The sequence below is a fragment of the Erithacus rubecula genome, assembly GCF_903797595.1.
Source record: "Erithacus rubecula genome assembly, chromosome: 15".
Taxonomy (NCBI): Eukaryota; Metazoa; Chordata; class Aves; order Passeriformes; family Muscicapidae; genus Erithacus; species Erithacus rubecula.
Genome location: NC_136667.1, coordinates 14,663,747 through 14,687,523, shown reverse-complemented (window position 1 = coordinate 14,687,523; position 23,777 = coordinate 14,663,747). Strand labels below are relative to the sequence as shown.

General features: G+C 41.6%; 1 protein-coding gene across 7 annotated transcripts in view; it reads left to right on the top strand.

The window, feature by feature from the left end:
* Positions 1-23,777, top strand: part of HTR2C (5-hydroxytryptamine receptor 2C) — a 213,212-nt gene that overhangs the window by 131,408 nt on the left and 58,027 nt on the right. For 3 of the 7 annotated variants that reach the window (XM_079319289.1, XM_079319292.1, XM_079319286.1), the window contains exon 2: positions 8,532-8,910. The exons of 1 other annotated variant lie outside the window; for it this stretch is intronic. The gene's annotated coding sequence lies outside the window, so the exon portion shown is untranslated. Of the gene's footprint in view, positions 1-1,293; positions 1,565-3,475; positions 3,512-8,531; positions 8,911-23,777 lie in introns of those variants that run through there. 3 more of the 7 variants (XM_079319291.1, XM_079319285.1, XM_079319287.1) reach the window with 2 other exon arrangements.

Sequence of the window (23,777 nt, the reverse complement as noted above, 5' to 3'; positions counted from 1 at the left end):
CAGTACTGCTTATCTGTAAGACATTGTGCAGCCTTCTGAAATGATGCAAACCTTTAAATAAATATGGTATTTTTGGCTGAATGCAGGCATGGGGACTGGTGTGCTCACTTTTTATAGAGCTGGGTTGTGGTTGTTAAAACCCTTCTTTGAGGGGCCTGTTCTACAGAATGGGCTCTGTCTGCATGTAAAATTATTCATTAGAAAATGACTGGGAAAAGTAATTGAGTCCTGTGTTGGTTTTTTTTTTTTGTTCTTATTGCATTTATCGCTTACTTGCATTAATGCAATTAATGCAAAAGTGTTTGGGGAATCTTAAAACATAGAAAGCAAATCATATGGGAAGTAATGACTCATGTCAGGTAAAGAGATGCCCTTTGTGCTGTCCCTGCAAATCTTGGCTATAATCAGTTTAGGAGGGCTTTTAATTCCCAAATAGGTGATCAAAACTTTGCTGGCAATTGCAGCTGCTTGGCTCTTAGTCCTGTGGCACAGATCATTAGGGACTGCAGCATTTTGGCTGCCCCACAAGACATGTATTTCCATGAGTTTTAAATACTATTCCATGATACTGACCTTGCAGGAACATTCTGTTCCAGAGGAAACTCAAATATTAAGTCTTCATAATTTTCTCTGTAAATCACTTTGTAACCCTGCATTAAAAGGGAAAAACCCTCTTAAAGATATTTATTTCCCAGCTTCAGTTATAAAAATAATGTTCTAATCTAAAAAATTTAAAATACTAATAAATGGGAAAATCCACAGAGAACCCCTTGATGTCTAAAACTAAGCCAGCCCAGTGACTCAGATATTATTAATTGTTATTGCTTGGTGTTCTTAAAGAACCTTCCCTGAGTCTTTTTTGAAAGACAAATAACTAATTTAAATAAGCTGCACTTTTCCCATCCTAGGTAGGCTAGGTCTTAAAGCTGACAGTGCAAAGCATGACCTCACAGCTGTTAAACATTAAACAGGCTTTTTGTGAAGGCAGTGGCTGTAACAGAGGCCCTGGTGTGTGTTTCTTCACTTCCTTGTGAGCACTAAGCAGATTATTTTTGTGAGTGCCCCTGAAGGGACAGAAAAAAGCACAGCCCTTTTGGTAGGAATGGCTCATTAAATTTTAGGTGACAAAATTCACTTACTGTGACCTCTTGGGTAAGAGCACTTGGTCATTCCTAAACAGTTGTCTTAACTTCGACCCAAATGTTTCCTGCTGATAGAAATGCCACTTCCTTCACTTTGCATATATTCAGAACCAGCACCTTGCATGATGTCTGCAGCTTGGCCAGTCCCTGTCATTCCTTAGAGACAGTGAGTTGACAGAATTCATTCTTCCCAGTGGAGGATCAGCTCTCTTTTTGCTGCCTGTGCTGCTGTCACCCAGGATGAAAAGCTGCAGATACCCCAGGGCTGCAGTGTGGGCTTTCAGTGACTTGGATGAGAAGTGCACAGATGCATCAGAGCAGCATGGGCAGCAACTTCTGGGAAGATCATGAAAAACTGAGTCTGGCTAATGGACCCCAGCTCCTCTCCCTTCCCTTTTGGCAGCTGTTCACAGTAACACAAAGTAAGTACAAAGCCTGGCACCAAGACAAAACACAGTGATTTGTGCTGTAAGTGTTCCTAAAGGCAAAAGGGATCATTTAGGGCTTCCCTGAATTGATTCCTGTTTGAAGTAAAGCCAGAGCTTAAGCCAGGCTTTGCAGACCTGCAGCTGCCTGCCCCATGGCTGTGGCACTGAGGTCTGGGCTGAGCTGGGCACAGGGGGAGCCTCCCAAAGGGGGTGTGGGGTGCTTGGCCAGCTCAGCCCTGAGCAGGGGCTGGGCTCTCCTGGGTGGAAAGACAACCTGGTGTGGTGATGGATCTTCTGAGCATCTTGGGACAAGCATGGCTCCTGTTTGTGATGCTGAGTAAAACTGATGTGATACATTCACCATCACAAACAGCACTCAGAGAGTGTTCCCAGTTTGGCAAGGGGGTCACTGGGATCCAGTGAAAAACAGAGACTGAAGGAGTAGGTGTCTGAGCCTTGTGATGAGCTGAGATGATGTACCTGACATCCTGCTCAGCCCTGGCACTGTCTCCTATTTTGGATAAGACCCCTTTGCTCCTGTGAACTGGTTATGTGGGGGTGCTGGACTACATTTCCTGCCCCATCTGCTTTGCTTCTGATGGGAATTAAGTTTTGAAGCTGCCCTTTCTTGTTGATGATATCATTCAAATCAATTCCATCTCCAGGGAATGTGAAGTCCTGGGGGAGGGGGAAGGCTTGTTTGGGTTGGGTTTATCACTTTCACTTGAACCTTGTATGTCTATTTAAAATATAAATGTTTGAAGTATACCCCTTCAGAATGAAAACGACATTGCATAATTTCTATATTAAGATTTAAACCCATCATCATAATATCTCAAGTTCACTTAAACCAAATATTTAAACCTAAGACGTTTCCTATTAACATGTAAATAAAGGAAATTCTCTGGCCAAACACATGAATTATAATTGCAAACTACTGTAGTTCATAAAAACAGCAGCTATCATCAATCCTTTCTTAGGTAAACATAAGTTGAGGTATTTTCTAATCTTTTGATCATAATGTGATTAGCCACAATTGCCTCAAGTCACTAATTATGCAGATAATTTTCTTCATGTGCTGACTCCTTTTTAAATGCAAACTCAATGCTTTCTTTTGCAGCCACTGCACCTATTAAAATACTGTTTTTTCTTAATTGTGAATTGAATTCCAACTTTGATTCCAAAGAAGTTTGACATAAGTTGGAGGTAAAATTAATTATCGAAACAATAAGAAATGCAAAAAACCAAACCAAAACAAAAAAGGACCATGCTACCATGGTCAGACTCCTACTTACATTATCCCTCTGGTTTGCATTGTGTTCCCATTGTGTTTCCTGCTCTTTGAACACGTGGGTTTCACGTGCATTGTTTTGGAGGTGATGCAGGGTGACACTGCTGTCACCTTTCCTGGCTCCAGCCCCTTCCCTGTGCCCACCCAGTCCCAGGGCTGGCTGGTGTGTTCATGAGTATCTGGTCTAGAAGGGAGAGGACATCCCAGCAGAGCATCAATGCCAGCACCTTTGTTTCTGGTGCATTTGGCTCCATTTTCAAGACACATTTTTTGCTCTGTCACAGGCAGGGATTAGGTTTGAGATATTTGGGCCCCTTCTCTGTTGGCCTCAGGGTACAAAAGTGTCAGGGCAGAAAGCACCTCCAGGCGGTGTTAAACCTGGGCAGTCCAGCTGAAGGTCAGTGGTGAAGAAGGGACATCTTCTGCTCTGAGGCATTGCAGGAGAGGTTGCCTCTGTTATTTAAAATCCACTCCCTTTGTTATGCAAAGCATATAGTGACAGTAACAGGAAATGTCATTAACCTTCCTCTCATTTGGGGAGGAACTGTTTGACTGCACTAAAATTATTATGAGTGATATACTGGATATAAAACAGGAATGTTAATTGGAAATTAAGCCAGAAGAGAGGTGTCTGAGGGACAGAGCAAAAGGTGACACTGGCATATGTCTCATTCTCTGTGCAAAGGACTGCAGGAAACAGAATAAGAGGGCAAAGCTGAAGCCATGAAGAATTTCTGTGGTTTTAGGTGTTTGTTGTACCCTACCTCTGCTCCTAGGCACCCAGTGCCAAACTTCTATGAAATGAAAATTCTGCTGTGGTGGAAAATATTATTGCTATTTTTTTTCTAGCTGGGATTTGCTCTGTTTCATTTTCTTTCCCAAGAGTGTTCTAAAATACTTATATATCCTATATTGTCTATGCTGACTCTTTAGCAGGAAAAGAGCAAAGTGCTCATGCCTTGGGGCTTTGGATGTCACCAGCTGGATTGGGAGAACAGATTAAAGTTGGATGGCAGTTTTGAAGACCCTCTCTTGGACTGTACTGCTCTGAGTTGTTTGGTGTCCACTGGAGAAAATGCAGTTTTGTGTTGAAACCGTGCTCTTTCTCATCAAAAAATGAAAATGAGAGTTGATCTTCTGCCCTCTTTCTCTCTGTGTGTTGCTCTTCTGTGGGGTGCTGAGTGGGGGTTTTGTAGTGGGGTTTTTATTTCAAGGTCAGAAAGTGGCTGTTGGTTCTGAATTAGAGACTTTTGAAATCAAGCCTCCAGAGACATAGAGTTATCTTATCATCTTTTTACATGCCACAGAGCCATTCAAAGGGAAACTGGAAGCCATTCTCTGCAAAATATAAATTTTCTCTTGCTTTTGTTAGTAGCATTCAAAATTACCAAAACTGGGTTTAAATGTTTCTTTTCTTCTGAGTTTGTTTGGTTGTTTGGGGGTTTTTTTTGTGGTTTGGTTGAGTTGTTTTGTTTTGTTTTGTTTTGTTTTTTGGGAGGGGGGGGTTGGTTTGGTTGGTTTTTGTTTTTTGTTTTTTGTTTGTTTGTTTATTTGTTTGGGGTTTTTTTGGGTTTTCTTTTGTTAATATCTTGGTTCCCAGTTCTGGGGTAAGGGGCAGACACAGACTGTCCCCCCACCTCTCACTCTGTCCCTTAAACCAAAGAAAAATTTGTCCAATACAGTGTCCATGTTGTGGTAAAAATTCAACAACAGTCTATGCAGGCATACTTTCAGAGATTGGAACAAATAAAAAACCAAATATTTTTACTTGTTTGTGGACTACAAGAGAAAAAACTTGCAACTGACTGTGAGATTTGTAGCTTGTAGAGGTTCCCTGTGCTGGGGATGTGCTCTGGGGTGGGCGGGATGCCCTGTGGTCTTGGATTTATTTAGTATGAGGGGAGCCCATGGATGGGATTCAGCTTTTGTAACTCTCATGCAAGGAATAATTCTTTGTCTTAAATAGGATTGTAACACTCTTGTTTGGAAGGAATTGTGTGAAGGCAGCACAGTGACTTTTCTTCCTAAAGCCATATAAATCTCCATGAGTCTCCTTTGTCACACCCAATGGGCTCAGGGAGGGAATCCTGAAGGAACTAAACTCAAAATAGAAATAAAAATGGATAAAAAAATTGGTAAAACACTCTTCTGTGCCTCTGTCACAGCAGTTAAAAATTTAGTTAAGTTTTCAAATTCTTTGTATTTTTTTAAAGATAATTCTGAGTAGTAGCAGAATCGACTACAATGCTAAACTCAGCTTGCAATGGAGTGAAAAATGTATTAATAATGGTACAGGGTCTTAAATGCCCTAACATTATTCTCCTATTGCACTGGCTTTAAACACATTTTTCAAGGGAACAGCAACTTAATTCTTAATTAAAATCACTAAGCAATTGCAGATTACATTTAATTTAAATATTTATTGACTTTGTTTAAGCTTTCAAAATAGATTTGACTTTGAACAGCAGAACTGCTAATATCTGAATGATAATTTTACTTCTGAGCCCAATCAAGAAGCTAGTCAGGAATACAGCTAAGAAATTGCTGTGTTGGAGGAAATGCTTTAATAAACTATGTACAGAAGACCTTTAAAATTGATTGGTCTCCAGTAAAGAAAAATTTTGTTGCATCTGATAGTATTTTAAAATCTTGCATTTTTTCTTTGCTTTGTGAGAGTTGCACTTCTTCCTGCTGCCCCAAGTACAACTGCAAAAAATATGCAGGGAACCAAAGACAGATAAAAACATACCAACCTGCTAATCCCCTTGCTTTTTATAGTGCTTAACTTGTTAAATTGGAGGCCATGAATATCCCAGTTGATTTAACTAGTCAACACACATAAAGTTAAGCATGTAGGTAAATGTTATCCGAGCAGAAATTGAAATCTTGCACAAAGAAAATTTTCACAGTTTTAAGTGTATCCCTATCTGTGAATAAGTTATTTGCATTAAAATATTCCCCCCAGCAGTATTTGGTAGTCCAGAACATCCTTTGGCACAGTATTTTCTCCAATGTGGCTCAGTCCTAATACCAGTCCAAGACTTTTTCAAAGACCAGTTCAAACCCTTGGCTTCTCATTCCTTCTCTCCTCTAAGCCACTTTTATTCCTTGCTTTCATTTTGAGAAACAGCTTCTCTGTTGCATTTATCTGCCACATGTCAGATCCTGCAAGCTTTAGGATGATTTAATGTAACTTGTAGGTTTAATTTTGCAAAAATGCTCATGTTGCCTAAATATCACAGTATCTATGAAATCTTTCAGGACTGAGTCTGAACCTTCTGGAAGCCTGTTTGGCAGTGTCTCACATTTTTCAGTGTGGCAAAAAATGCTCCTGAGATTGAAAGGCTCTTTGTGCATTTCATAGGGATGTTTCAACCAGCCTTACAGTCTTCCCTTGGTTTGCTCTCTGTATTGTGAAGTCTCTAAGAGCTGCAAGATCTTTCCTGCTTTTTCTTTATATTGCTATGAAACATTATGTGAATTGTTTTAGATTGTGTTTCCTGTCTCATTGTACACTGCTGTTTAGGTTGGAATAGAGCATGTGTTTAATTTTTTCTTGGCCTCATTACATTTCATTCCCTGCTTCACGCATCGCCTGTCCTGTTAGCCCATAAATCTGATCTATTCTAATCACTGTAAATTCTCTATTTCCCCTAGCTCTGTGTCACCAGCAACACTAGTCACTTTGGAAATTGCTTTCCTGAGAGGTCATTTTACACAAGATAAAGGAGGAGGCATTGTGCAGTGTGTAAGGCTGGGGGTTTCTCACTCTTCCAAGTCTCAGAGCAGCTGCTGCAGTCTGTCCTCTGCTCATGGGCTCATCTCAGTGACTGTCACCTGCTGAGAGGGTCACCAATCTGAGTGCCTTGGGCTCAGACTGTAGCATGGCAAAGTCTTCACTGGGGTTTGTCATTTTTGTGCACTATAAATTGCATCATATTGGGTAAAGCAGAGTTACCAGAGTTACCACTTCTGTTGCAACAAGGATTTTTTATAGACAGAAATTTTGTGTACTTGAACACAGGCAGTGATGCAGAGCCAAGAACCTGCACTGGATGGTTCATCACAGGATCCCCTTATACACAAACATGTTGTGCAAATCTTCTGTGCCTCCTGCTTTACTTCCTCTCCCCTTTGAAGAGCACTGACAGGCTGATATTTGGTGTGTGTATGACTGTAGGTCTGTGGGTTAGCTGAGATCAGTTACATCAGTAATTTTCCCGTTTTCCATGCTTACAGATGGCAGTGCCTCCCCTAAGCTCTTGTTCCTCTGCTGACCCTCTTTGGGGCTGGTTTGGTGGGGCAGACACTGATGCTCATGCCCTTCCTTGTGCTGCTGCTTCTCCTGCTCCTTCCCCCTCTCATTTAGCACTTGTGTGCTGTGCTAGATATCACAGGAGGCTTGTGAGAAGAGATTTTGAGTTTCTTGGATTCCTGCACAGCCTCTGCATGGAGGATTCCTGGTGCTGCTCCAGGCTCTGGGGTCTGTGTGAGGCTGTCCTGGGGACTTTTGACATATGTTTTCTTGGCCTGTGCAGTAGAGATGTTTTGGAGTAAGAGATTCTCTGCTCCTCAGAGTTTCAGGCTTTTCACTGACCTGGGCTCCCGTGTTGGATGACTCCCCTTGCCTGTGATATGTGTAGTGGTTCATGGCCACACTTCACTCTTGCAGAAGAATTTCATCCACTGTCTTGGACAAATGAGTTTAAGATTCATGAATGAGAAGAACACAATAAAATTTAAATGCTAATATTTATTTTTCCTGAATCCCTCCAGCTTGTTTTCTTATTTCCTTCTGATTTTTCACTAATCAGGGAGAATAAGTGGGGATGGGAACATGCCAATTTTTGGTTGGATTGCTGAAGTGCAGTTTCCACGGCCATGTGACACTACTACAGCAAAATTCAATTAGGATGCTTCCTAGAGGTCTTAATTGATTAATGTATTTATTTGATTTGGTGAGGTTTAGTAGCTTTTTAATGACCTTTTGAATGTTTCTGGTTTTTTAATGACTCATATCACTTGCCTTTCTAGCCCAAGGATGCTGCAACACCATATGTCATGCTATACTGGCTTTTTTCAGTCCACTGGTGACTGCTGAAGGTATAAATTCTCCCTGCTGCATAGAAATATGCCAATGTATTCCCTTCTGCTAATTTTTCAGATGCGCTGCTTTAATTAACAAAGCTAATGCTTAGGGATCTGATTGCTGAACAGCTCTAGTGACAGATTAAACCTTCCTGTATGCAGCTGGTTTGTGGTGTTTGCAGAGGAGCTGTTCAAACCAGTGCAAGTTTGCATCAGTGGAAGCCAGAGAAGAAATTCAGACCTGACTAAATAAACAAGTGGGGTAGAGGAGAGTGGTATGAGCTCTTGCTGGTGTTTGTGGGATGAAAACAGCTTGCTCTTGAAGATGTTAATTAGGGGCAATTTTTCCTTGGTGTTGTGAGGTTTGAATTACTCAGAACTATGTTTAATGATAAAACACTAAAACAGAACAAATTCTGAGTAAGCCACAGCTGACCAAGCTGTCCAATTAATAGGATATTTTCTAATGAACTAATTTAATTGGGACATTTCAAACATACTCTCGAAAAGCCACAGACATTTAAATTTCAAGGATAAACATTGTTTTTCATTCATCTTTTTCTCTCCATCTCTCTTCCCCAGAGGTCTCCCTGGCGTGTTTGAGTCTCCTCCCCAGTGAGCAGTTCAGCCCAGAGCCATCCACAGGTTCAGAGTGCTTTGGGAAGAACTCACTGAATTCCTGCTGAGCCACAGGCACAGCAAAGCTGCCCAGCTCATCAGGCCTCAAATCTCCTTTGGAGCAGCTGCCAGAGGGGCTGAACTTCCCAGTTTCCTGCTGTGCTGCCCAGATCCTGTTCCATGCCAGCAAGGGCTGGTGGAAATCCGCGACTCCGTGGCTCTGGGTGAGATCCTGTCCCTGCTCCTGTCCCTGCCAGCAGAGCTGCATCCCCACCCACCAGATGTGCAAGTGGCTGCAGAGAGCTCCCCTCCCTCAGCACAGGTGCTCTGTTTCAAGAAAAAAGTAAGTGATGCTCAACAAGTGCTGGGCAAATGTATAACTGCATATTCCAATAAAGAAACTGCTGCTCCTTGGGGGCAGGCAAAGGGGGACAGGGCACTCCAGAATTCTGGCAGTGCCTGAGTTGGGAAAGTGCCATTTCCAGCACAGTGCTCTTAATTTGCCTGGCAAGGCAGCTCTCCCAGATGAAGTGAGATGTGGTGAAGCCAAAATTCTCTTCAGGAAGCTTTAGTTGGTTTAAAATGCTTTGTTATCAAACACTGCTTCTGACTTCTAACTTTTAACGAGCTTCAATACACCTCTGTCTTTATTTTAAATTCAGTGGTACTTTACACAAAGTGTTCTCATCAGCCAAGCCACTGCTGAGTTTGTACACAGAGTAGTTTAGTGTTCATCTGTCTCATTTCTTTACTGTCCAAGATGAATCTCAGGGGAGTGAAGCTCTGAACCAAGTGGCTTCAGGCTATTCATCTGGAAAGCAGAGCCACTTAGACCTTTGTAAAGAAAATAATTTAGTAATCAGTGAAAGAGGCCAGTCTCTAAGCCAACCCATTTGGAAAAATTGCCAGTGTAGTAACTACAGACATTTTATGACAATAATGCTGATTATGTCCTTCCATTATTGCCAGAATTTCTTCTCTGCAACTTCAGGACTGAGTTGACTTTGCATCAACTTCTATGATCCTGTGCATTAGAAATGCTTTGCAATTTGAGATTGGTGCTGCAGAGCTGGACATTGAGCTGCTGAGCAGTGCAGGTGAAGCCATTGGGAACTGAGGAAGACCCTGCTGCCTCCCCAGCTCTGTCCATCCTCCCCCAGGAGCAGGGAAGGGCCCTGGGCTCTGCTCTCTCATACAAAGGGGAAAAAAAAGGGGCCACTTAAGGGTGCACTTGCCTGCACCCCCTGCCTGCCAGCCCACAGAATCCACAGCACACCCCATGTCCTAGGGTACAATGTAAAGATGTGCCCCAAAGTGTGTATTCTACCACCCTCTGCTGAAACCAGGTGGGGCAGTGATTCTTATCTCTGTGGGAGATATCCTCTGCTCATGGGCCAGCTGTTAAAAACCAGATAGGACAATGTTCTTGATCTTTTCCACGACCCACCCTTCCTCCAGGGAGATATCTTCTGTTAATGGCCACTGAGTCCCACTGCATCACTGATAAAATTACATCATCCCATTGGAAGATGCTCCACCAGGGGGAGGAGCCAAACATTTCCTACCTAGATAAAAATCTGAGATTTAGAACACTAAGGCAGCCCTTACCCGCTGGTTTCCAGAGGCCAGGAGCTGCCAGGATCACTGCTTTGAGAAGACCACTTCATCTGGGCTGCTACCACCATCCTAACTAGGGGGGTGTCAGGTTGTATTCTGACTCTGTCAGTAGTTTTTCTTTTGTATTACTGCATGTTTTTATTTTTTCTCTTTTTTTTCCTATTAAACTGTACTTCTCACTTGGAGTCTCTCACTGGTTTTGATTTCAAAACCATTGCATCCCAGGCTTCAGGGGTCTCTGGGAACACACCAGTGCCAACAGAATGGCACTGGTCTCCTACCCTGCCCTCCAGGTGTGCCAATTCACGGCATTCTCACCCAGACACAGAAGGTTATCACTGTCTTGTACACTGTGTTCTGATAATTAGATATGTGTGGAAAGTCCTAGAACTTTTATCTAATCTCAGACTTCAGGCCCTTATCTTAGAGTTTTTCCTTATTCTCTCTTCAAATGAGAAGATACTTGTGGTCCTGAACACATTTAGCAGTGTTGTTTCTGTACCTACAAACCAGGAAGGATGTCCTGCAGTGCTGGATGTCAGCCAAACACCAAAGATACTGCTTTCCATTTTGAAAAATCTTTCTGGCAAGCATAAAGTTTGGGGTGAAACACAGCATAAAATAAAGTGGAGGCTGGTCTGTAGATATTATGTTCATGCAAGGTTTTGGCTGTATGGTTTTTAGTTTTGCTTTAGTTTTGATTGGCCATGGTTTACAATATTTTGTAAGCATAAGGATTAGGGTAAAGGACTGGGTTTCTGTACTTGTGCTAGTGAGAGGCTCACTGTTCCCTATCAACAGTTGTATGTCATTTAGGGAAAATTTCTGCAGAGGTTTGCTATCCTGACTTTTTTTGCTGTGGGCTGCTACATGGAAAAGATGTGGGGCAGAACCTCCCACCAAGTGGGAGCAGGGGGACAGGTAACATGGGCTGTCCTATTTCAAACCCAGGGGATCTCCAAGCACAACTTCCCCCAGCAGTTCACAACCAGGCAGGCCAGACTCAGCACACAGATCAAATCTACTGTTTTGCCATCTTGGTTTCATGTGGTAAAGGTTACTGCCAGGTTCAATTAAATACATGGAAAAATAAAAGGAGGAGCAGAAGTGATATGCCTTGAGGCACAGAAGCCTTTATGGTGCCTTTCACAGGCTCAATTCCATTGCTGGCATTATTTTCAGCATTGTTTTTGAGAAATGTTAGGGAGGAGGGAATAGAAAGAAAATAATTCTAAATTGATGTGCTCTAAATGCTCATCTAGAAGATTTTCAGTAGCTTCATAAATTCTCTGTACACTTAATCTAAAAAAATAAAGCAAAATGGTTTATCTCCTTTGCATCGTCTTCTCTTTCAGCCTCTTGATTTTTGTTGTACTATCATCGTCCCTTAAAATTCAGAGAAGTGTTTTGAAGTTTACATACTATAAAATCAGTAGTTATGGATCTTGAAGGGTGTTTTGAGCAGCACTTCAGCAGAAAGGCAAGGTCTGGACACAAGGTCAGGATTCCAGGTATCTCTCACTGATGACTGGAGACCTGTGAAGTCTCAGACTGCTGCAGCACTCTGATGGGTGGGAATGTTTGTTGGGATTTGACCAAAAATTAATGATAAAATAACTTTCTGGTGGGGAGACAGAAAAGCTTTATCATCACCAACTCATTATTGCTTGCGGATTTTAACAGTGAAGAATTGTTCTTTTGGACAGGGTAACTATATTTCCACAAAAATCCATGGTTGCTGTCCAGCAGTAAAAACACTGTGAAGAACCACACAGGCTGTTTCTGGGGGAAGCATTTCTCAGTGACAGCTGCAGAAGAATTGCTTTGTGCTTTTCTCAGGAGAGAAAACACCCATGTGCTCCACATGATCATCCACAGGATTCACTGCCTGCTCTGCTGCTCACCTGGTGGGTGCTGTCAGTGTTCAGAGTCCAAGAGAAGGGGAAGCCAGCTCCAGCTGGATTTTATGCAGAGCTATTTGTTTCCAAAAGTGCCAGCAGATTTAAATTACTGCTGCGGTTGTCAACAAGTTTCCCCTGCATATTCTGTTATGATTAAGGTCCTTAGAGGTTTTGGATTGCTTATGTTTCTCAGTGTAGCTGCAGATTGTGAACATAAGGGTTGCATCAAGTAATTTAAATAATTAATTGAAAGGCAGAGGTTCCTTTTCTTCTGTGCACTTTGGGTAGCAACATTCCTGCTGACTCCACATTTGAGTCACAGAATATCCTGATTTGGAAGGGACATACAAGGACCCTGGAGTCCAGCCCTTCAGTGAATGGCCATGCAGGGATCAAACCCTGCCCTTGGTGCTTTTAGCACCAGGTTCTGACCAAGTGAGCTGTGCCTCTGTCCTCTTGCTGCTGAAAGGACAACATGGTCAGGTAGCTAGATGTTAACTCAAAACTTGTCAGCTTTTGCACTTGGCACAGTTGCTCTCAGAAACAGCAGGTGCCTTGCTGCTCCCAGTGTTTTGTTCGATGACTTAATCAACATATTGTTCAATTAGGAACCATTTGTGGATTAAAATACAGATGTAGGATGATAATTTCTGAAATTCAAATTAAAAGGTGATTTCCTTAAATTCCAAACATGCCTATGATGCAACAGCCCATGTCCTGTTCCTGATTTCCTCTGAAGCCAAGCCTAATCAGGCTGTGTACCTTGTCTGAGCAGGGCAGTGACTTTGCTGTTATTTGACCAAATCATTCAGAGCATCGAGAAGGTTGACTGGTAGTACACCCAATTTTACAGAACTTATTTTCTTAAAAAGAGAGAAAAGTGTTCATCCTTCTGCTCCATTAAAGACAACTGATTTTTATGCTGAGCAAAAACGTGATTTTTTTTTTTTTTTTGTTTGTTTTGTTTCTCCTTTGGAATTAATTGAAAATTTTTAATGCTGGTTGAATTAAAGGTGTCTTCTCCGTATGTTTTTTATGATATTGCAAGGAACCTTATCTGGTACATTCCAGGAAAAATTTTCATCCAAATTTATCTTCTGCAGTTCTTGATTCTAGCTGGTATTTGACACTTCAACAGATCCAGTATATTCAGGCTTTTGGGCAATATAACAAGGTACATTTATCATTATTGACCTTTAATTTGAGAGTGGATGTGACTTAGGTTAAATCTTACACTCTCTTTCTAAAGGCATTGCACTTTTTCCTTTTTGCAAAAATTCAAGTTGCAACGAAGTGGAGGTCAGCTTTTCATGTGACATGACCTTTTATTACTTGGGCTTCCTTCTAACCTTGTTCTCCATGGTTTTATATGGCTGCAGTTTTGTTAGAGTGCATGGGACCAAACCCAGGACTATTATACTTATTCTGAAGACCTTGAGAGCAAGCTTGCTTTGCATGTCTCAAGAGAGTTAGTTTTGAATCCTGCATGTACAATTTAAGTATTAATTTAGCTGCTAGACTGCCCTTAAACTTCAGCATCAATCAGGAGTTAATCAGTAATCCTGTCTTTCACAAACTTTTGTAAGTTTACAAAATTTTTAGAGCTTTTTCTGGCAAAGAAATTTCTTGGTCTTGTTAACAAGGAAAACAAGAAGCTTAAAGCTGACAAAAATGCAGTGTAGTTGCTTGGCTTTTTGATTTTTTTTTTTCATTTCTAGGGTCTGATCATGGCAGGCTTCCTCATTTTGCAGGCAAGGACATGAAATGTATCTCATCTACAACACCAGATTTGCCCCAGCCTCTGCTGGGGAGACTGGGTTCTCTCAGACAGTTTTGTTCCTTATCTCCTTTGTTTTCTCCCTACTATCTTCTGGACTAGGAATGCCCAATTGCCTCTTAATTGGCTTATTTCTTTTAATTGAGCATCTCTCTTTCTGAATGGCAGTCAGTGCTGACCTGCTTTCTCTGCTGGAGATACTTATTATTGTAGCTCGTTTGAGACAAGCTGTTAAAAAAAGAAAAAGAAAGAAAAAAATTCTAATTTATCTGGGTTGTGGGTAAGCAGCATCTTAAATGCTGCAATTTGCTTCACAACTCCCTTTAATGAGCAGGAGGGGGCACCTACCTATTTTCTTAAGCTTAGCAGCTCTAACATATCCCATATGGACAGGAATGTAAGTATTTTTTCTAATGTCTACTTTTCTGTGCTGATTTAAGCACTTCATGGGCAAGTAAATCAGTAATTTCAAGTGCAGTGTGTGATTCTCACCTGTGGTCAGATAGCAGAGGTCACCTGAGGCTGGTTTGAGCTGAAGCAGGGTGTGCTCGCTGTACCTTGAGAGAGGTTTCTTTCAGCTCACTGCTTAGCAGACCTTTCCAGAGGCTTTTCCTGGTTTATTCTTAGCTTCTCCTGACACCCACAAATGACTGCAGAAGATGGGTTATGTGCCCTGCATAACAGCTGTCAGCAAGCAGGACTCCCTCCCTTCCCTGGGCTGATCCAAGCTGAGCAGCCGACCCTCGCCCGGATTTATCCAGAGGGATGGGGCTGACTCACAGTGCTCTGTAAACTTGTGGGGGATTCTTCCCTAAAAGCAGCAATGTATTAATGTCATCCAAAAAAGAAAAAGCTTCTGCTCCTGTGAGTTATTTCTGTCCATTGGCAATCTGCTCTCTTCCTCAAACACCACAGTGCCCTGGTGTTCTAGCAGATCTGTTCCTGCTCAAACCAGGTATGGAATAAAAACTACTGTATTAAAGAAGGTGTGTGACCACACAAAAGGACTGGGGTGCTTATGGAGATGACTGCTGAAACCTATTCTTAAATACACTGGTTTTATAACTGGTACTTTGAACAGCCTAGAGAGGCTGAGAGCATGCTCTCCCTGTCTAACCTCTTCCTGGGTTTAAGAGACTCTGATTGTCTTCAGGGTTCATGCCTTGCCATTCTCCATGGTAGGAGGAGACATTGGGAGATCCTACTTGATGCCAAAGCAGCTGATAGCTTCAAGAGAATTACATTAGAAAGCAGCTTGCTATTATAATGGGAAAGTAGTAAAGGCCCTATCTTCAGACCTTGTAAAATATTCTTGGGTTGGCAATGTAGAGTATGAGGTGATATCTGCAGTGATTTTCACACAGTGAATTTGGCTCTGTACTGCCACTCAGCAGAGAAATGCTGATGGCCACAAACATGGTCAAGCATATTGTCACTGTGGCCTGGCCAGTGCCTCAGGGACCATCACAGAGCAGAGATTTGTTTGAAATTGTGCAGACAAAATAGCAGTAACTATCCATCACCCACCACAATTCTTTGCCAGCAAGGTTTTCTTATCAAAATCCTTGTTGCCATTGCTGTGTTGTAGTAGGAATTAAGATAGGAGTCCTGAGCTAGGGACTGACAACTTCTTACAACATTTGCCATGGCAACTCCTGTACTGAAAGTAAAGAGTGCTTAATACTTAAGGCTGTGTTTAAAATCCTGCTCAGTGACCTTTTTAAGAGAGCTGAAAGTGCTAATGGACAGAGTAGTCTGTGAAAGGATATGTACTTTTAATCAGCTTCCCAATAGTAAGATAATAAAAGCTATACTCCTTTCAGGATTCTGCTTGTATGATCTCTATCTCTATATTCCAAGGTCACTAAAGGAGTAGGTAAAAGCAAAGGTAGTCTTCCAAGGAGTGGAACTGTAGAGAAGTGAAAAACATCACACCCACCAGATTGTTCTGCTTCCAGCTCACAGTAAGGGAATCAAACCATGTAGAGAACAGACTCAGTGGTTCCACAGGGCACTGGTCACAGCAAATTTCCAGTGCTGCTTGAACTTCAGCTTGTGGTCCCAAGCAGTATTTGATACTTTTAGACTGAGAATTTGGACTTTTTCTTCTTAACAAACTATTTGGCTTGAAGGAGGGGAAGAAATTATTTTTATAGTTGATGGCACTGATTTAGTTTGGCTTCAATGAGTTTTTTTAGGTTCTTTAAAACCTCTACAGAAAACACTCCACTTATCTCCCAAATTATCATCTTCTGCAGGTAAAAAGAAAATTTACCAATTCTTGGTGGATTTTTTAACATAATAGGTTAGATACAATGGCAAAAAGGTGTCATTTAAATATCCAAAGTTGTTTCTGTTCTCATCTGTGGTAAACTCTGTCCCTCAGCAGCAACCATCCATTTTCCATTGACTTCATTAGGCTCTGTGTGCAAGAACCAAATCAGGCTCCTTTCAGTGTCCAGTGACAGGGCAAAGGCAAAGGGCACAATCTGGAACACAGGAACATCCATCAGAATAGAAGGGAAAAGCTCTGTACTGTGAGAGTGACAGAGCTCTGGAGCAGACTGCTCAGAGAGATGGTGGATTCTCCTTCTGGGAGATTCAAACCTGCCTGGATGCCCTCCTGTGCACCCTGTCCTATGTGAGCCAGCCTGAGCAAGGGGGGTGGACCAGATGGTCTCTAGAGGTCCCTTCCAACACTAGCCACTCTGTCTTTTTGTGACCAAGCAGCAAATTTTATTCTCCTGTGTAGAAAATGCACTGCATTTTTGTCTAGGCCTAGAATTTTCTTTCTTTAATGTTGATATAAGTAGAACAAGCAAGTCGTGGAACACTCAATAATTATTTACTATAGATGTTTGTTAATGAAAAGACAGAGCAAAGTCCCAGTTTGTAGTACAATATTTGATTGCCAAAGCACAGGACTGCCCTTACAGCAGAGCTCTTGTTCTGTTCCTCATCCAGTTCATGTGGAGCTCTGCAGGCAGCTCTGCCTTGGCTGGTGGAAGGACTCCCTGGGATGGGCAGGTGTGCAGGAGGCCAGGATTGATCCACAAGTGCTGTGTGTCTGCAGGGGTGATGCAGAAATGAAGAGCAGTGATCATAGATTAAGGGCAGCAGGGTTAAACAGTGATTTCACATGCCACAAGAAATCTTGGGATCAAATTGTAGTATTTCACATCAAATAAACTACAAAATTTAATCCCTTATAATTCCAACCTGGGAACCTTTTTCTTTGATTTGCTGGCCATGTATTTTTTCTCTCTAGAGCATGGCTGTCTGTGTTGAAGCCTGGTTTTATTGCATACTATGGCACAATAATGACTTGTTCTTTTTTTTTTTTTTTTTTTTGGTGTTCCATGCTGTGAACATCCAAGCCAAATTGTTGACATTCTTAATGTGTTTTGGAGCAAATGCATCTCCTGAGGTACAATTTGTTCCACCTTATCCTTCAGTTAATATATCAGTTCTTCTGCCTCAGGCAGAGATACTTAGGCTCATGTCTCTTGGTTGTTGCTTTTAATTTTAATTCAGTTATGGACATTGAAGAAACTCTCAGACATTACAATTACTTTGAATTCACAACAGAAGTGGTCCATGAGCCATCAGACTGTTTTCAGACATTCACAGTGAATGCTGAAATTCAGGCATCTAGCTTAGACTGTGCCAGGCAGCTGTAGAGTATTGCATAGGACAGCAGAGATATTCAAGTTACATTGTAGTTGAATAACATGGCTTGAGCTCCTCTGCTCAATTAACTGCTGAGCATTTAGCTGCTTTTAAAAGGGTCCTGCTTTGCCTTCACTCATGGCTCCCAGCACTTCTCTTGCATTAGTTTTTGCCTTCACTGAATCCATTAGTGACTATTTCCACTTATTAATTAGCTGGGATATTTCCCAACTGAGAAAAAACAATAAAATAAAGACGAAAAAAAAGTGGGAAAAAACAAACCCCAGGGCTAGTGATCTAATACAGCTCATTCCAAAGTGTTGAATTTCAGGCGTGATGAGTAGCCAGTCCAAAACCACCAAGATCATGTTTTCCCTTGGGTGTCTGATGGAACAGCACCGAAGCATGAAAGTCCTGTTAAATAGTCATGACTGTCTCAATTTTACATCTCCCTGTGTCTTTCTGTTACTGTTTCTGGTCTGACAAGCAGAGTGGTTATCAAAGAGTTCCAGTTTGATAGAAGGATGTGTTTTTCTCTCATGGCTGAACTAAAAGCTTGAGGACCTCGAGTGTGCAGTCCAGGGTTTCTGGTGAGAATCCAGGGTTGAACCCATCTGGGGGAATTGTGTCTGCTCCATTGCTTCTCCCAGGTTTATTTCCAAGATATCAGGTCTTGATTTATCTGCTTGTAAATTGGACATAAGTATGTTTATATGTGTGTCTGAAAAGCTGTTCAAGAGCCTGAGATAATAGAGAAGTTGTGTAAGAACTTGTAATGAAGGAATCCTGCTGAATTAGCTTTCTGTAGTTTTCCTGTGAATATACCCATATATTGGTGTTATAAAGATACTTTGAAATGTAGTCAGGTGAATTTATTCACTTAAACAAAGAACATGTCTAAAATGTAGTCCTATTTCTTTCTGTATCTAACACAAGTCAATTTCTAAGATGCAAAGCCAAAAGAAACCCAGGTTGTGGTGTTCTCCATTTTGCTCTTTCTTTCCCACCCATTTTGACAGATTGCATGGCTCCTGCCACTGGCCAGGTATGAAAGTAGAAAATTGGCTGTGTTAGTCACAGGACACCTTCAAAGCCTGGCTTAAAGCAAGACTTGCTGAGGATTTTGTGGGGAGGCTTCTTCACCATGACCCTGCACCCACTGTGCAGTTCACCAGAGTAGCCCTGGCCCTGTTGGATAGGTCCTGGGGCTGGTGAAAATCCATCAGTGTCATTAAGATGTGGAGCTGAGCTGATTAGTCATGCTGATTTACAGCAGTGACTAATGGTTGGTGAACTTCTGGGTGCAATCTGAATTTTGGGCAAAGCTGTTTGATCTTTGGCACTTCCCTGGTTTTACGTATGATTGAAAGAGAGTGGCCTTTTATCTGTAGGTGAAGCAATTTTGGCTGCCCTCTGACAGCTTCTCACAAGGATACTGGGACTTGAGACAAACATGAATCAATTGGCTTCTGAGAAAAATTCTGAGAACTGGCTCTCTGCCACTCTGCCTGGAAATGGGACAAAAGTAATATCATTGCTCTATTCTCTTTCACTTTGCTGAAAATTTTTCTAGCCAAAATCCTCGGGCTAGAGAAACAGTCCAAAAAAACCTCAGCAATGTGGTTTTGTTGTCAGTAATGATGGGATTTAGGGTGACTGAAAAACCCTAAGTACTTGGCTTTCCTTGGTGAACTGATGCAGACAAATATGGATTGAACAGTCAAGTGCTAATCTGTGAAGAGCAAGTGGTGTGATTTTTGCCTCGGGAGGAAATGGTGATGGGATGTGAGGGATGCAGGGCTGGGGACTCTGGAACCAGCAGCTCCTGCTCGTGCCAAGGAGCTTCACTCCCCATCACTGCCCCCAGAACCTCCTGGCTTAGGAAGCTGTGCTTCAAGGAAGGTGCAACTTCAAAGATGTGGTTTCAGGTTATTTGGTCTGCATGTGTGGAAGAGAGGAAAAGTTAAGGGCAGGTGACAAATGCAGCAGGAGCAGTTTGGGAAACTAGTGCTTCAAGGCTGGGACTGCACCTGTGGACAGCAGAGGTTATTATTTGTCAGAGAAGAAAATAATTTACTTTCAATGATCCAAACTTGCTTTTTAAAAGTTTTTAAACAAGTTCTCAGGATCTAATTAAGAAAGCTTGTGCAATCAGCAGCGGGGCAGAGCCCTTCCTGGAGCTGGTGTGACCTGTGGTGCAATGTCACCTGCTGGGCTCCAATGCCAAAGCTGTGACATTCTCATCTCTGGAGTTGAAGGTCTGTGCATCTTTCATTATTTTAAATTTTGTCTAATTTATTGGCAGGATGAATATGTTCATATTTCGCAGCATTTTTGAAGATACAAAACCAGGCTGGTTTCAGTGTTATTTCTGGAATATAAAAATGCATTTATGTGATTTTTCAGGGTCTTTTATACTCAATAATGCATTTTTATTTTTCCATTATTGTTTAATTCATTTTGGATTTAAAAGATGCTTCTAGAATTAAGTATGTTCTTGCCAGTTTAAAATCACTTATTAATAATGTATTTGGACTGTGAACAGAGGTTAAATTTTATTGTATTATTTACTTTTAGGCAGCTTAAAATTCTTAATTGTGAGAAAATTCTGCCTTGAGCAACTAAGTCCGTAATTCTAAATGAAACTGATTTAGCTGATCTCATAAATAATTAGTGAAATTGGAAATCAGATAAACGCTGATTCATTAGCATCTGGTTTTAGATTGTGAATGTAGGAAAATATGAATGGGAAGAGGATGCTGGAAGTGTATCTGTTGATAAGTAATAATTAGAGAGGGTAAAATAACTTATTCAAGATTTAAGATGGCCTTAGATGACAGTATTCAATTTTTTTCCTACAGTAAAACAGTGCTAGGGAAAAATTTCTGTTGTTATAGAATGAAAGTGGGGGTCATCAAAACTCCTCTGAAGACTGAAAAAATACTGAATAAGCTTAGATGAATCAGTAGCTTGTACTGAATAAGAAAAAATACATTTATTGATTATTCTCTGGATTTTCATCTGGGATTTTGGGGATTGTATTATAGAACTCGTGAAAGCAAGATGAGGCAAATTAATTGAAATACAGCAAAAACTGAAGGAAAAGCTTGTCCCACCCACTGCCGGAAAGAAACTTCATACCAGCATTAATTTCTTTTACTTTGGTATCTCAAGCACAACCCACGCTGTGGTTGTGTAGCTGCTTGGTGTGAGCTGTTGTTAGATGCTGCCACACTTCTTCTACAAGCAGGGTTTTCTTCAGCTTGTTCGTGGGCAGCTGGTTGTGAAGGATCAGCTGGTGATGTGGCTTCTGATCCTCATTTTTAATCCTGAAAATGTATGAAGTACTTCCTTCCTCTCAATTTTTATGTGCAGCAGAATTACCTCAAGGCTAAGAGCTCTCTCTGTCCTTAACTCATGAACCATTTGTTTTATTTTCTTTCCCCTGTCCAGGGAGAGAGAGAGAGATGCTCTGGAGGGAGTTTGGCACCCAGCCAGGGCCAGCCCACTACAGCTTGATCTGTGAAGTGCAGAATGACAGGATCCATGACATTGTGTGCCTGGCAGGGGTCAGTTTGTGCTACAAAAACACGGGATGAAATCCCATTGCAATAATAATTTTTTAAAAGTGTTGGATCTGCAAGACACTCCCTGCAAACCAGCACCTCTTCTGTTTCTACAGTGCCTCTCTCCCACACATTGCTGTGCCTTAGACAGTAGAGAAGGATGTTGCTCTCATCTTTTTGGAAACTTTACTCTCATTCCTGGCAGTGGGGTAGGTGCCCAGGTATTTCACATGGTCCTCCCCACCCTCTCAGCACCCCTAAAAGGTTTTATCTGCACAGTGACTGTTCTGTTCTCTGAGCTGCATTTTGGTGAGCAAGCAGAGGTTGTGTGCATGTGGAAGAACTGAGCTTTAATTGCCAAAACAGACTTTGGACAAGCTGAGATGAGTGCACTGGAGTCTCTGAGCCCAAGCTGGAGGCGAGGGATTGCAGGGTGCTGAGGTGAGAACTCAGTAATGCATCCTGAAAATCCTTGAAAAGAGATGTCAGAGATGCCATTGACTTAAGATCTGTGGGAAGCAGCTTTTAGCTCTTCCTTATGATGTTGGCATAAGCTACAGATGGCTGATTTTTGTCCTCTGCTTTGTACCTAGTATGCAATGAGTAGTTTCCTCAGCCTGTAGTGAGACAGTGCTGTCATTGCAATGATTCATCACCTCACTATTGTTCTCTACATGATTTGCCCACCCAAACCCAACTTTAAGAAAATGCCCAGTATGTTTACAGGGTGGAAAAAATACTCCATAAAGAAATGAGCCCTGTAGATAATTAGAGATTGTGGTCATGGGTAATATATTATGGAAATGGCCAGTTCTGTAAATATGTGGGTAAAATTCAGAAGTACTGAAAAGTAAATTAACAAATAGTAATGGTCTGTCTATTCAATTTGCTCCAGTGTAGCCCCTCAATCTCTGTGAACAAATGTTTATGAGCAGAATTAGCCCATTTGGGGGCACAGTCTGTGCATTGTGTACTTGTTTCCACTTGCAGTAAATATGCACAAACCCTCTATATTACAGCATTATATGCACAAATCCATGCCCTGGGCTGTTTGGTGATGCACAGTGTAGCTTGGTATGCAGGCCAGACTTTAGACTAGCTCTTGAAAAGGTGACCCAACAGACAAAATGCAAAGCTGTGCTCAAGTTTCACACTTGTGGTTTTGAGAAGCAAAGTCCCAGCTCTCTCCTTCTATCTGCTTTTTCAGTACCCTTGTTGAAAAACTGGAAATGTTTGGCAAAACTCAGACTGGGCCTACTTCCTCCTTTAAGGCTTTTCCTTTTTTTAATTGGTCCTTTTAAGAGGAATAATATACTTTCAACAGCCCAAAGACAGAAATCTTTCTTTTGCCCTTCTTGCAATGTAGGTGGCCTTTATCATGTTTTTCAACATAATCAATAAAAAATATTCCCAAGGGTTCAGAAATCTGAATCAACGTAGGTTTTAATTTTGCTGCTTCCTTTCTGCTCCCACCCTATATGAAAATCAAGAGAGAGATCAAAAAAACCCCCATTTTCCAATTTCAAAAATTTATTTTGTAGATACCAGAAAAGGGACCTTACCAGGTCATGATTTCCTTCATGTGACTCACGCAAGTCAGCTTCCCTGGCTGAGTGTTCTTGAGGATGTTCTGTGTAGCAGAAGAATCTCAGCTCTTGCTTTAAGCAGAGGTTATGCACGTTGCCATCTCAGCAGCTTGGAGATAGTAAACTGTTCTGAACGGAGCTCGCATCCCACGCGAGGCTCTGGCCCTGCATGAATGCAAACTGAGCTGTGTTCTTTATGCTCCAGGGACTATTAAGTTAAGAAACATTTCTCATTGTACAAAAACTTTGTGAGTGATGTATTCCGAAATGACACACGGATTGTCACATTTTTGGGGCTCTGGTGCGTTCTGTTTGCCAGGGAAAGCATCGCTTACAGGCAGAGTGACAGCCTGTGCACCTTGGGAGCCAGTGTGTGTAATCCCAGTGCCATCACAGAATGAGGCTCCCAGAAAGGCAGCCCCAAATCTGTGCAAGTTACATAAACTTTAGGGAAGTTCAGAGGACTTAGTTGAACCATAACTAACAGAAACACATTGAAAAAAAAATTATCAGGTAATTATTAGAGAACAATAACACTGTTAGGTTGATTGGGCTATGCACCAAAGGGCTGTCAATCATGGTTGTTATGAAAAGCAGAGCATTTAGAGGCTGTCAATCACACCTGTTTGTAAAAGCCAAAGGACTTCAGAAATTGTTCTGCCTGAATTTACCAACTGCAGAAATAACAAAAGCACCAGTCTCATGCAGACCGATATTACAGTTTATGTAGAAGCTCTTGCATAAGTTTATGCCTTTATTCATCTGAAAGTATCTTATGGTACTGAGAATTTGGAAAGGTTTATTTTTCCAGCTAGCCCCTTTATAGCACTGATTGTTTGTTGGTTTTGTTTGGGTTTTTTTTGGTTTTTTTAAGGCTGCTTAAGTGTGTCAAATCTCATAACAAAAAGTAACTTTACTGTAAAGCAAAAAAAGTCAGAGAAATAGCAAAGAGCTAGTGCTGGAGCCCTTAAGCTTCCTGTGCATGTTCACACTTTACTGCATATCCAAAACACTGTAGCAAATACCAGCTGGAGAATTTAAAAGGATTCAGGAAATCCTTGACATGGAGGTACTCACCCATAAATGTTGTGGGA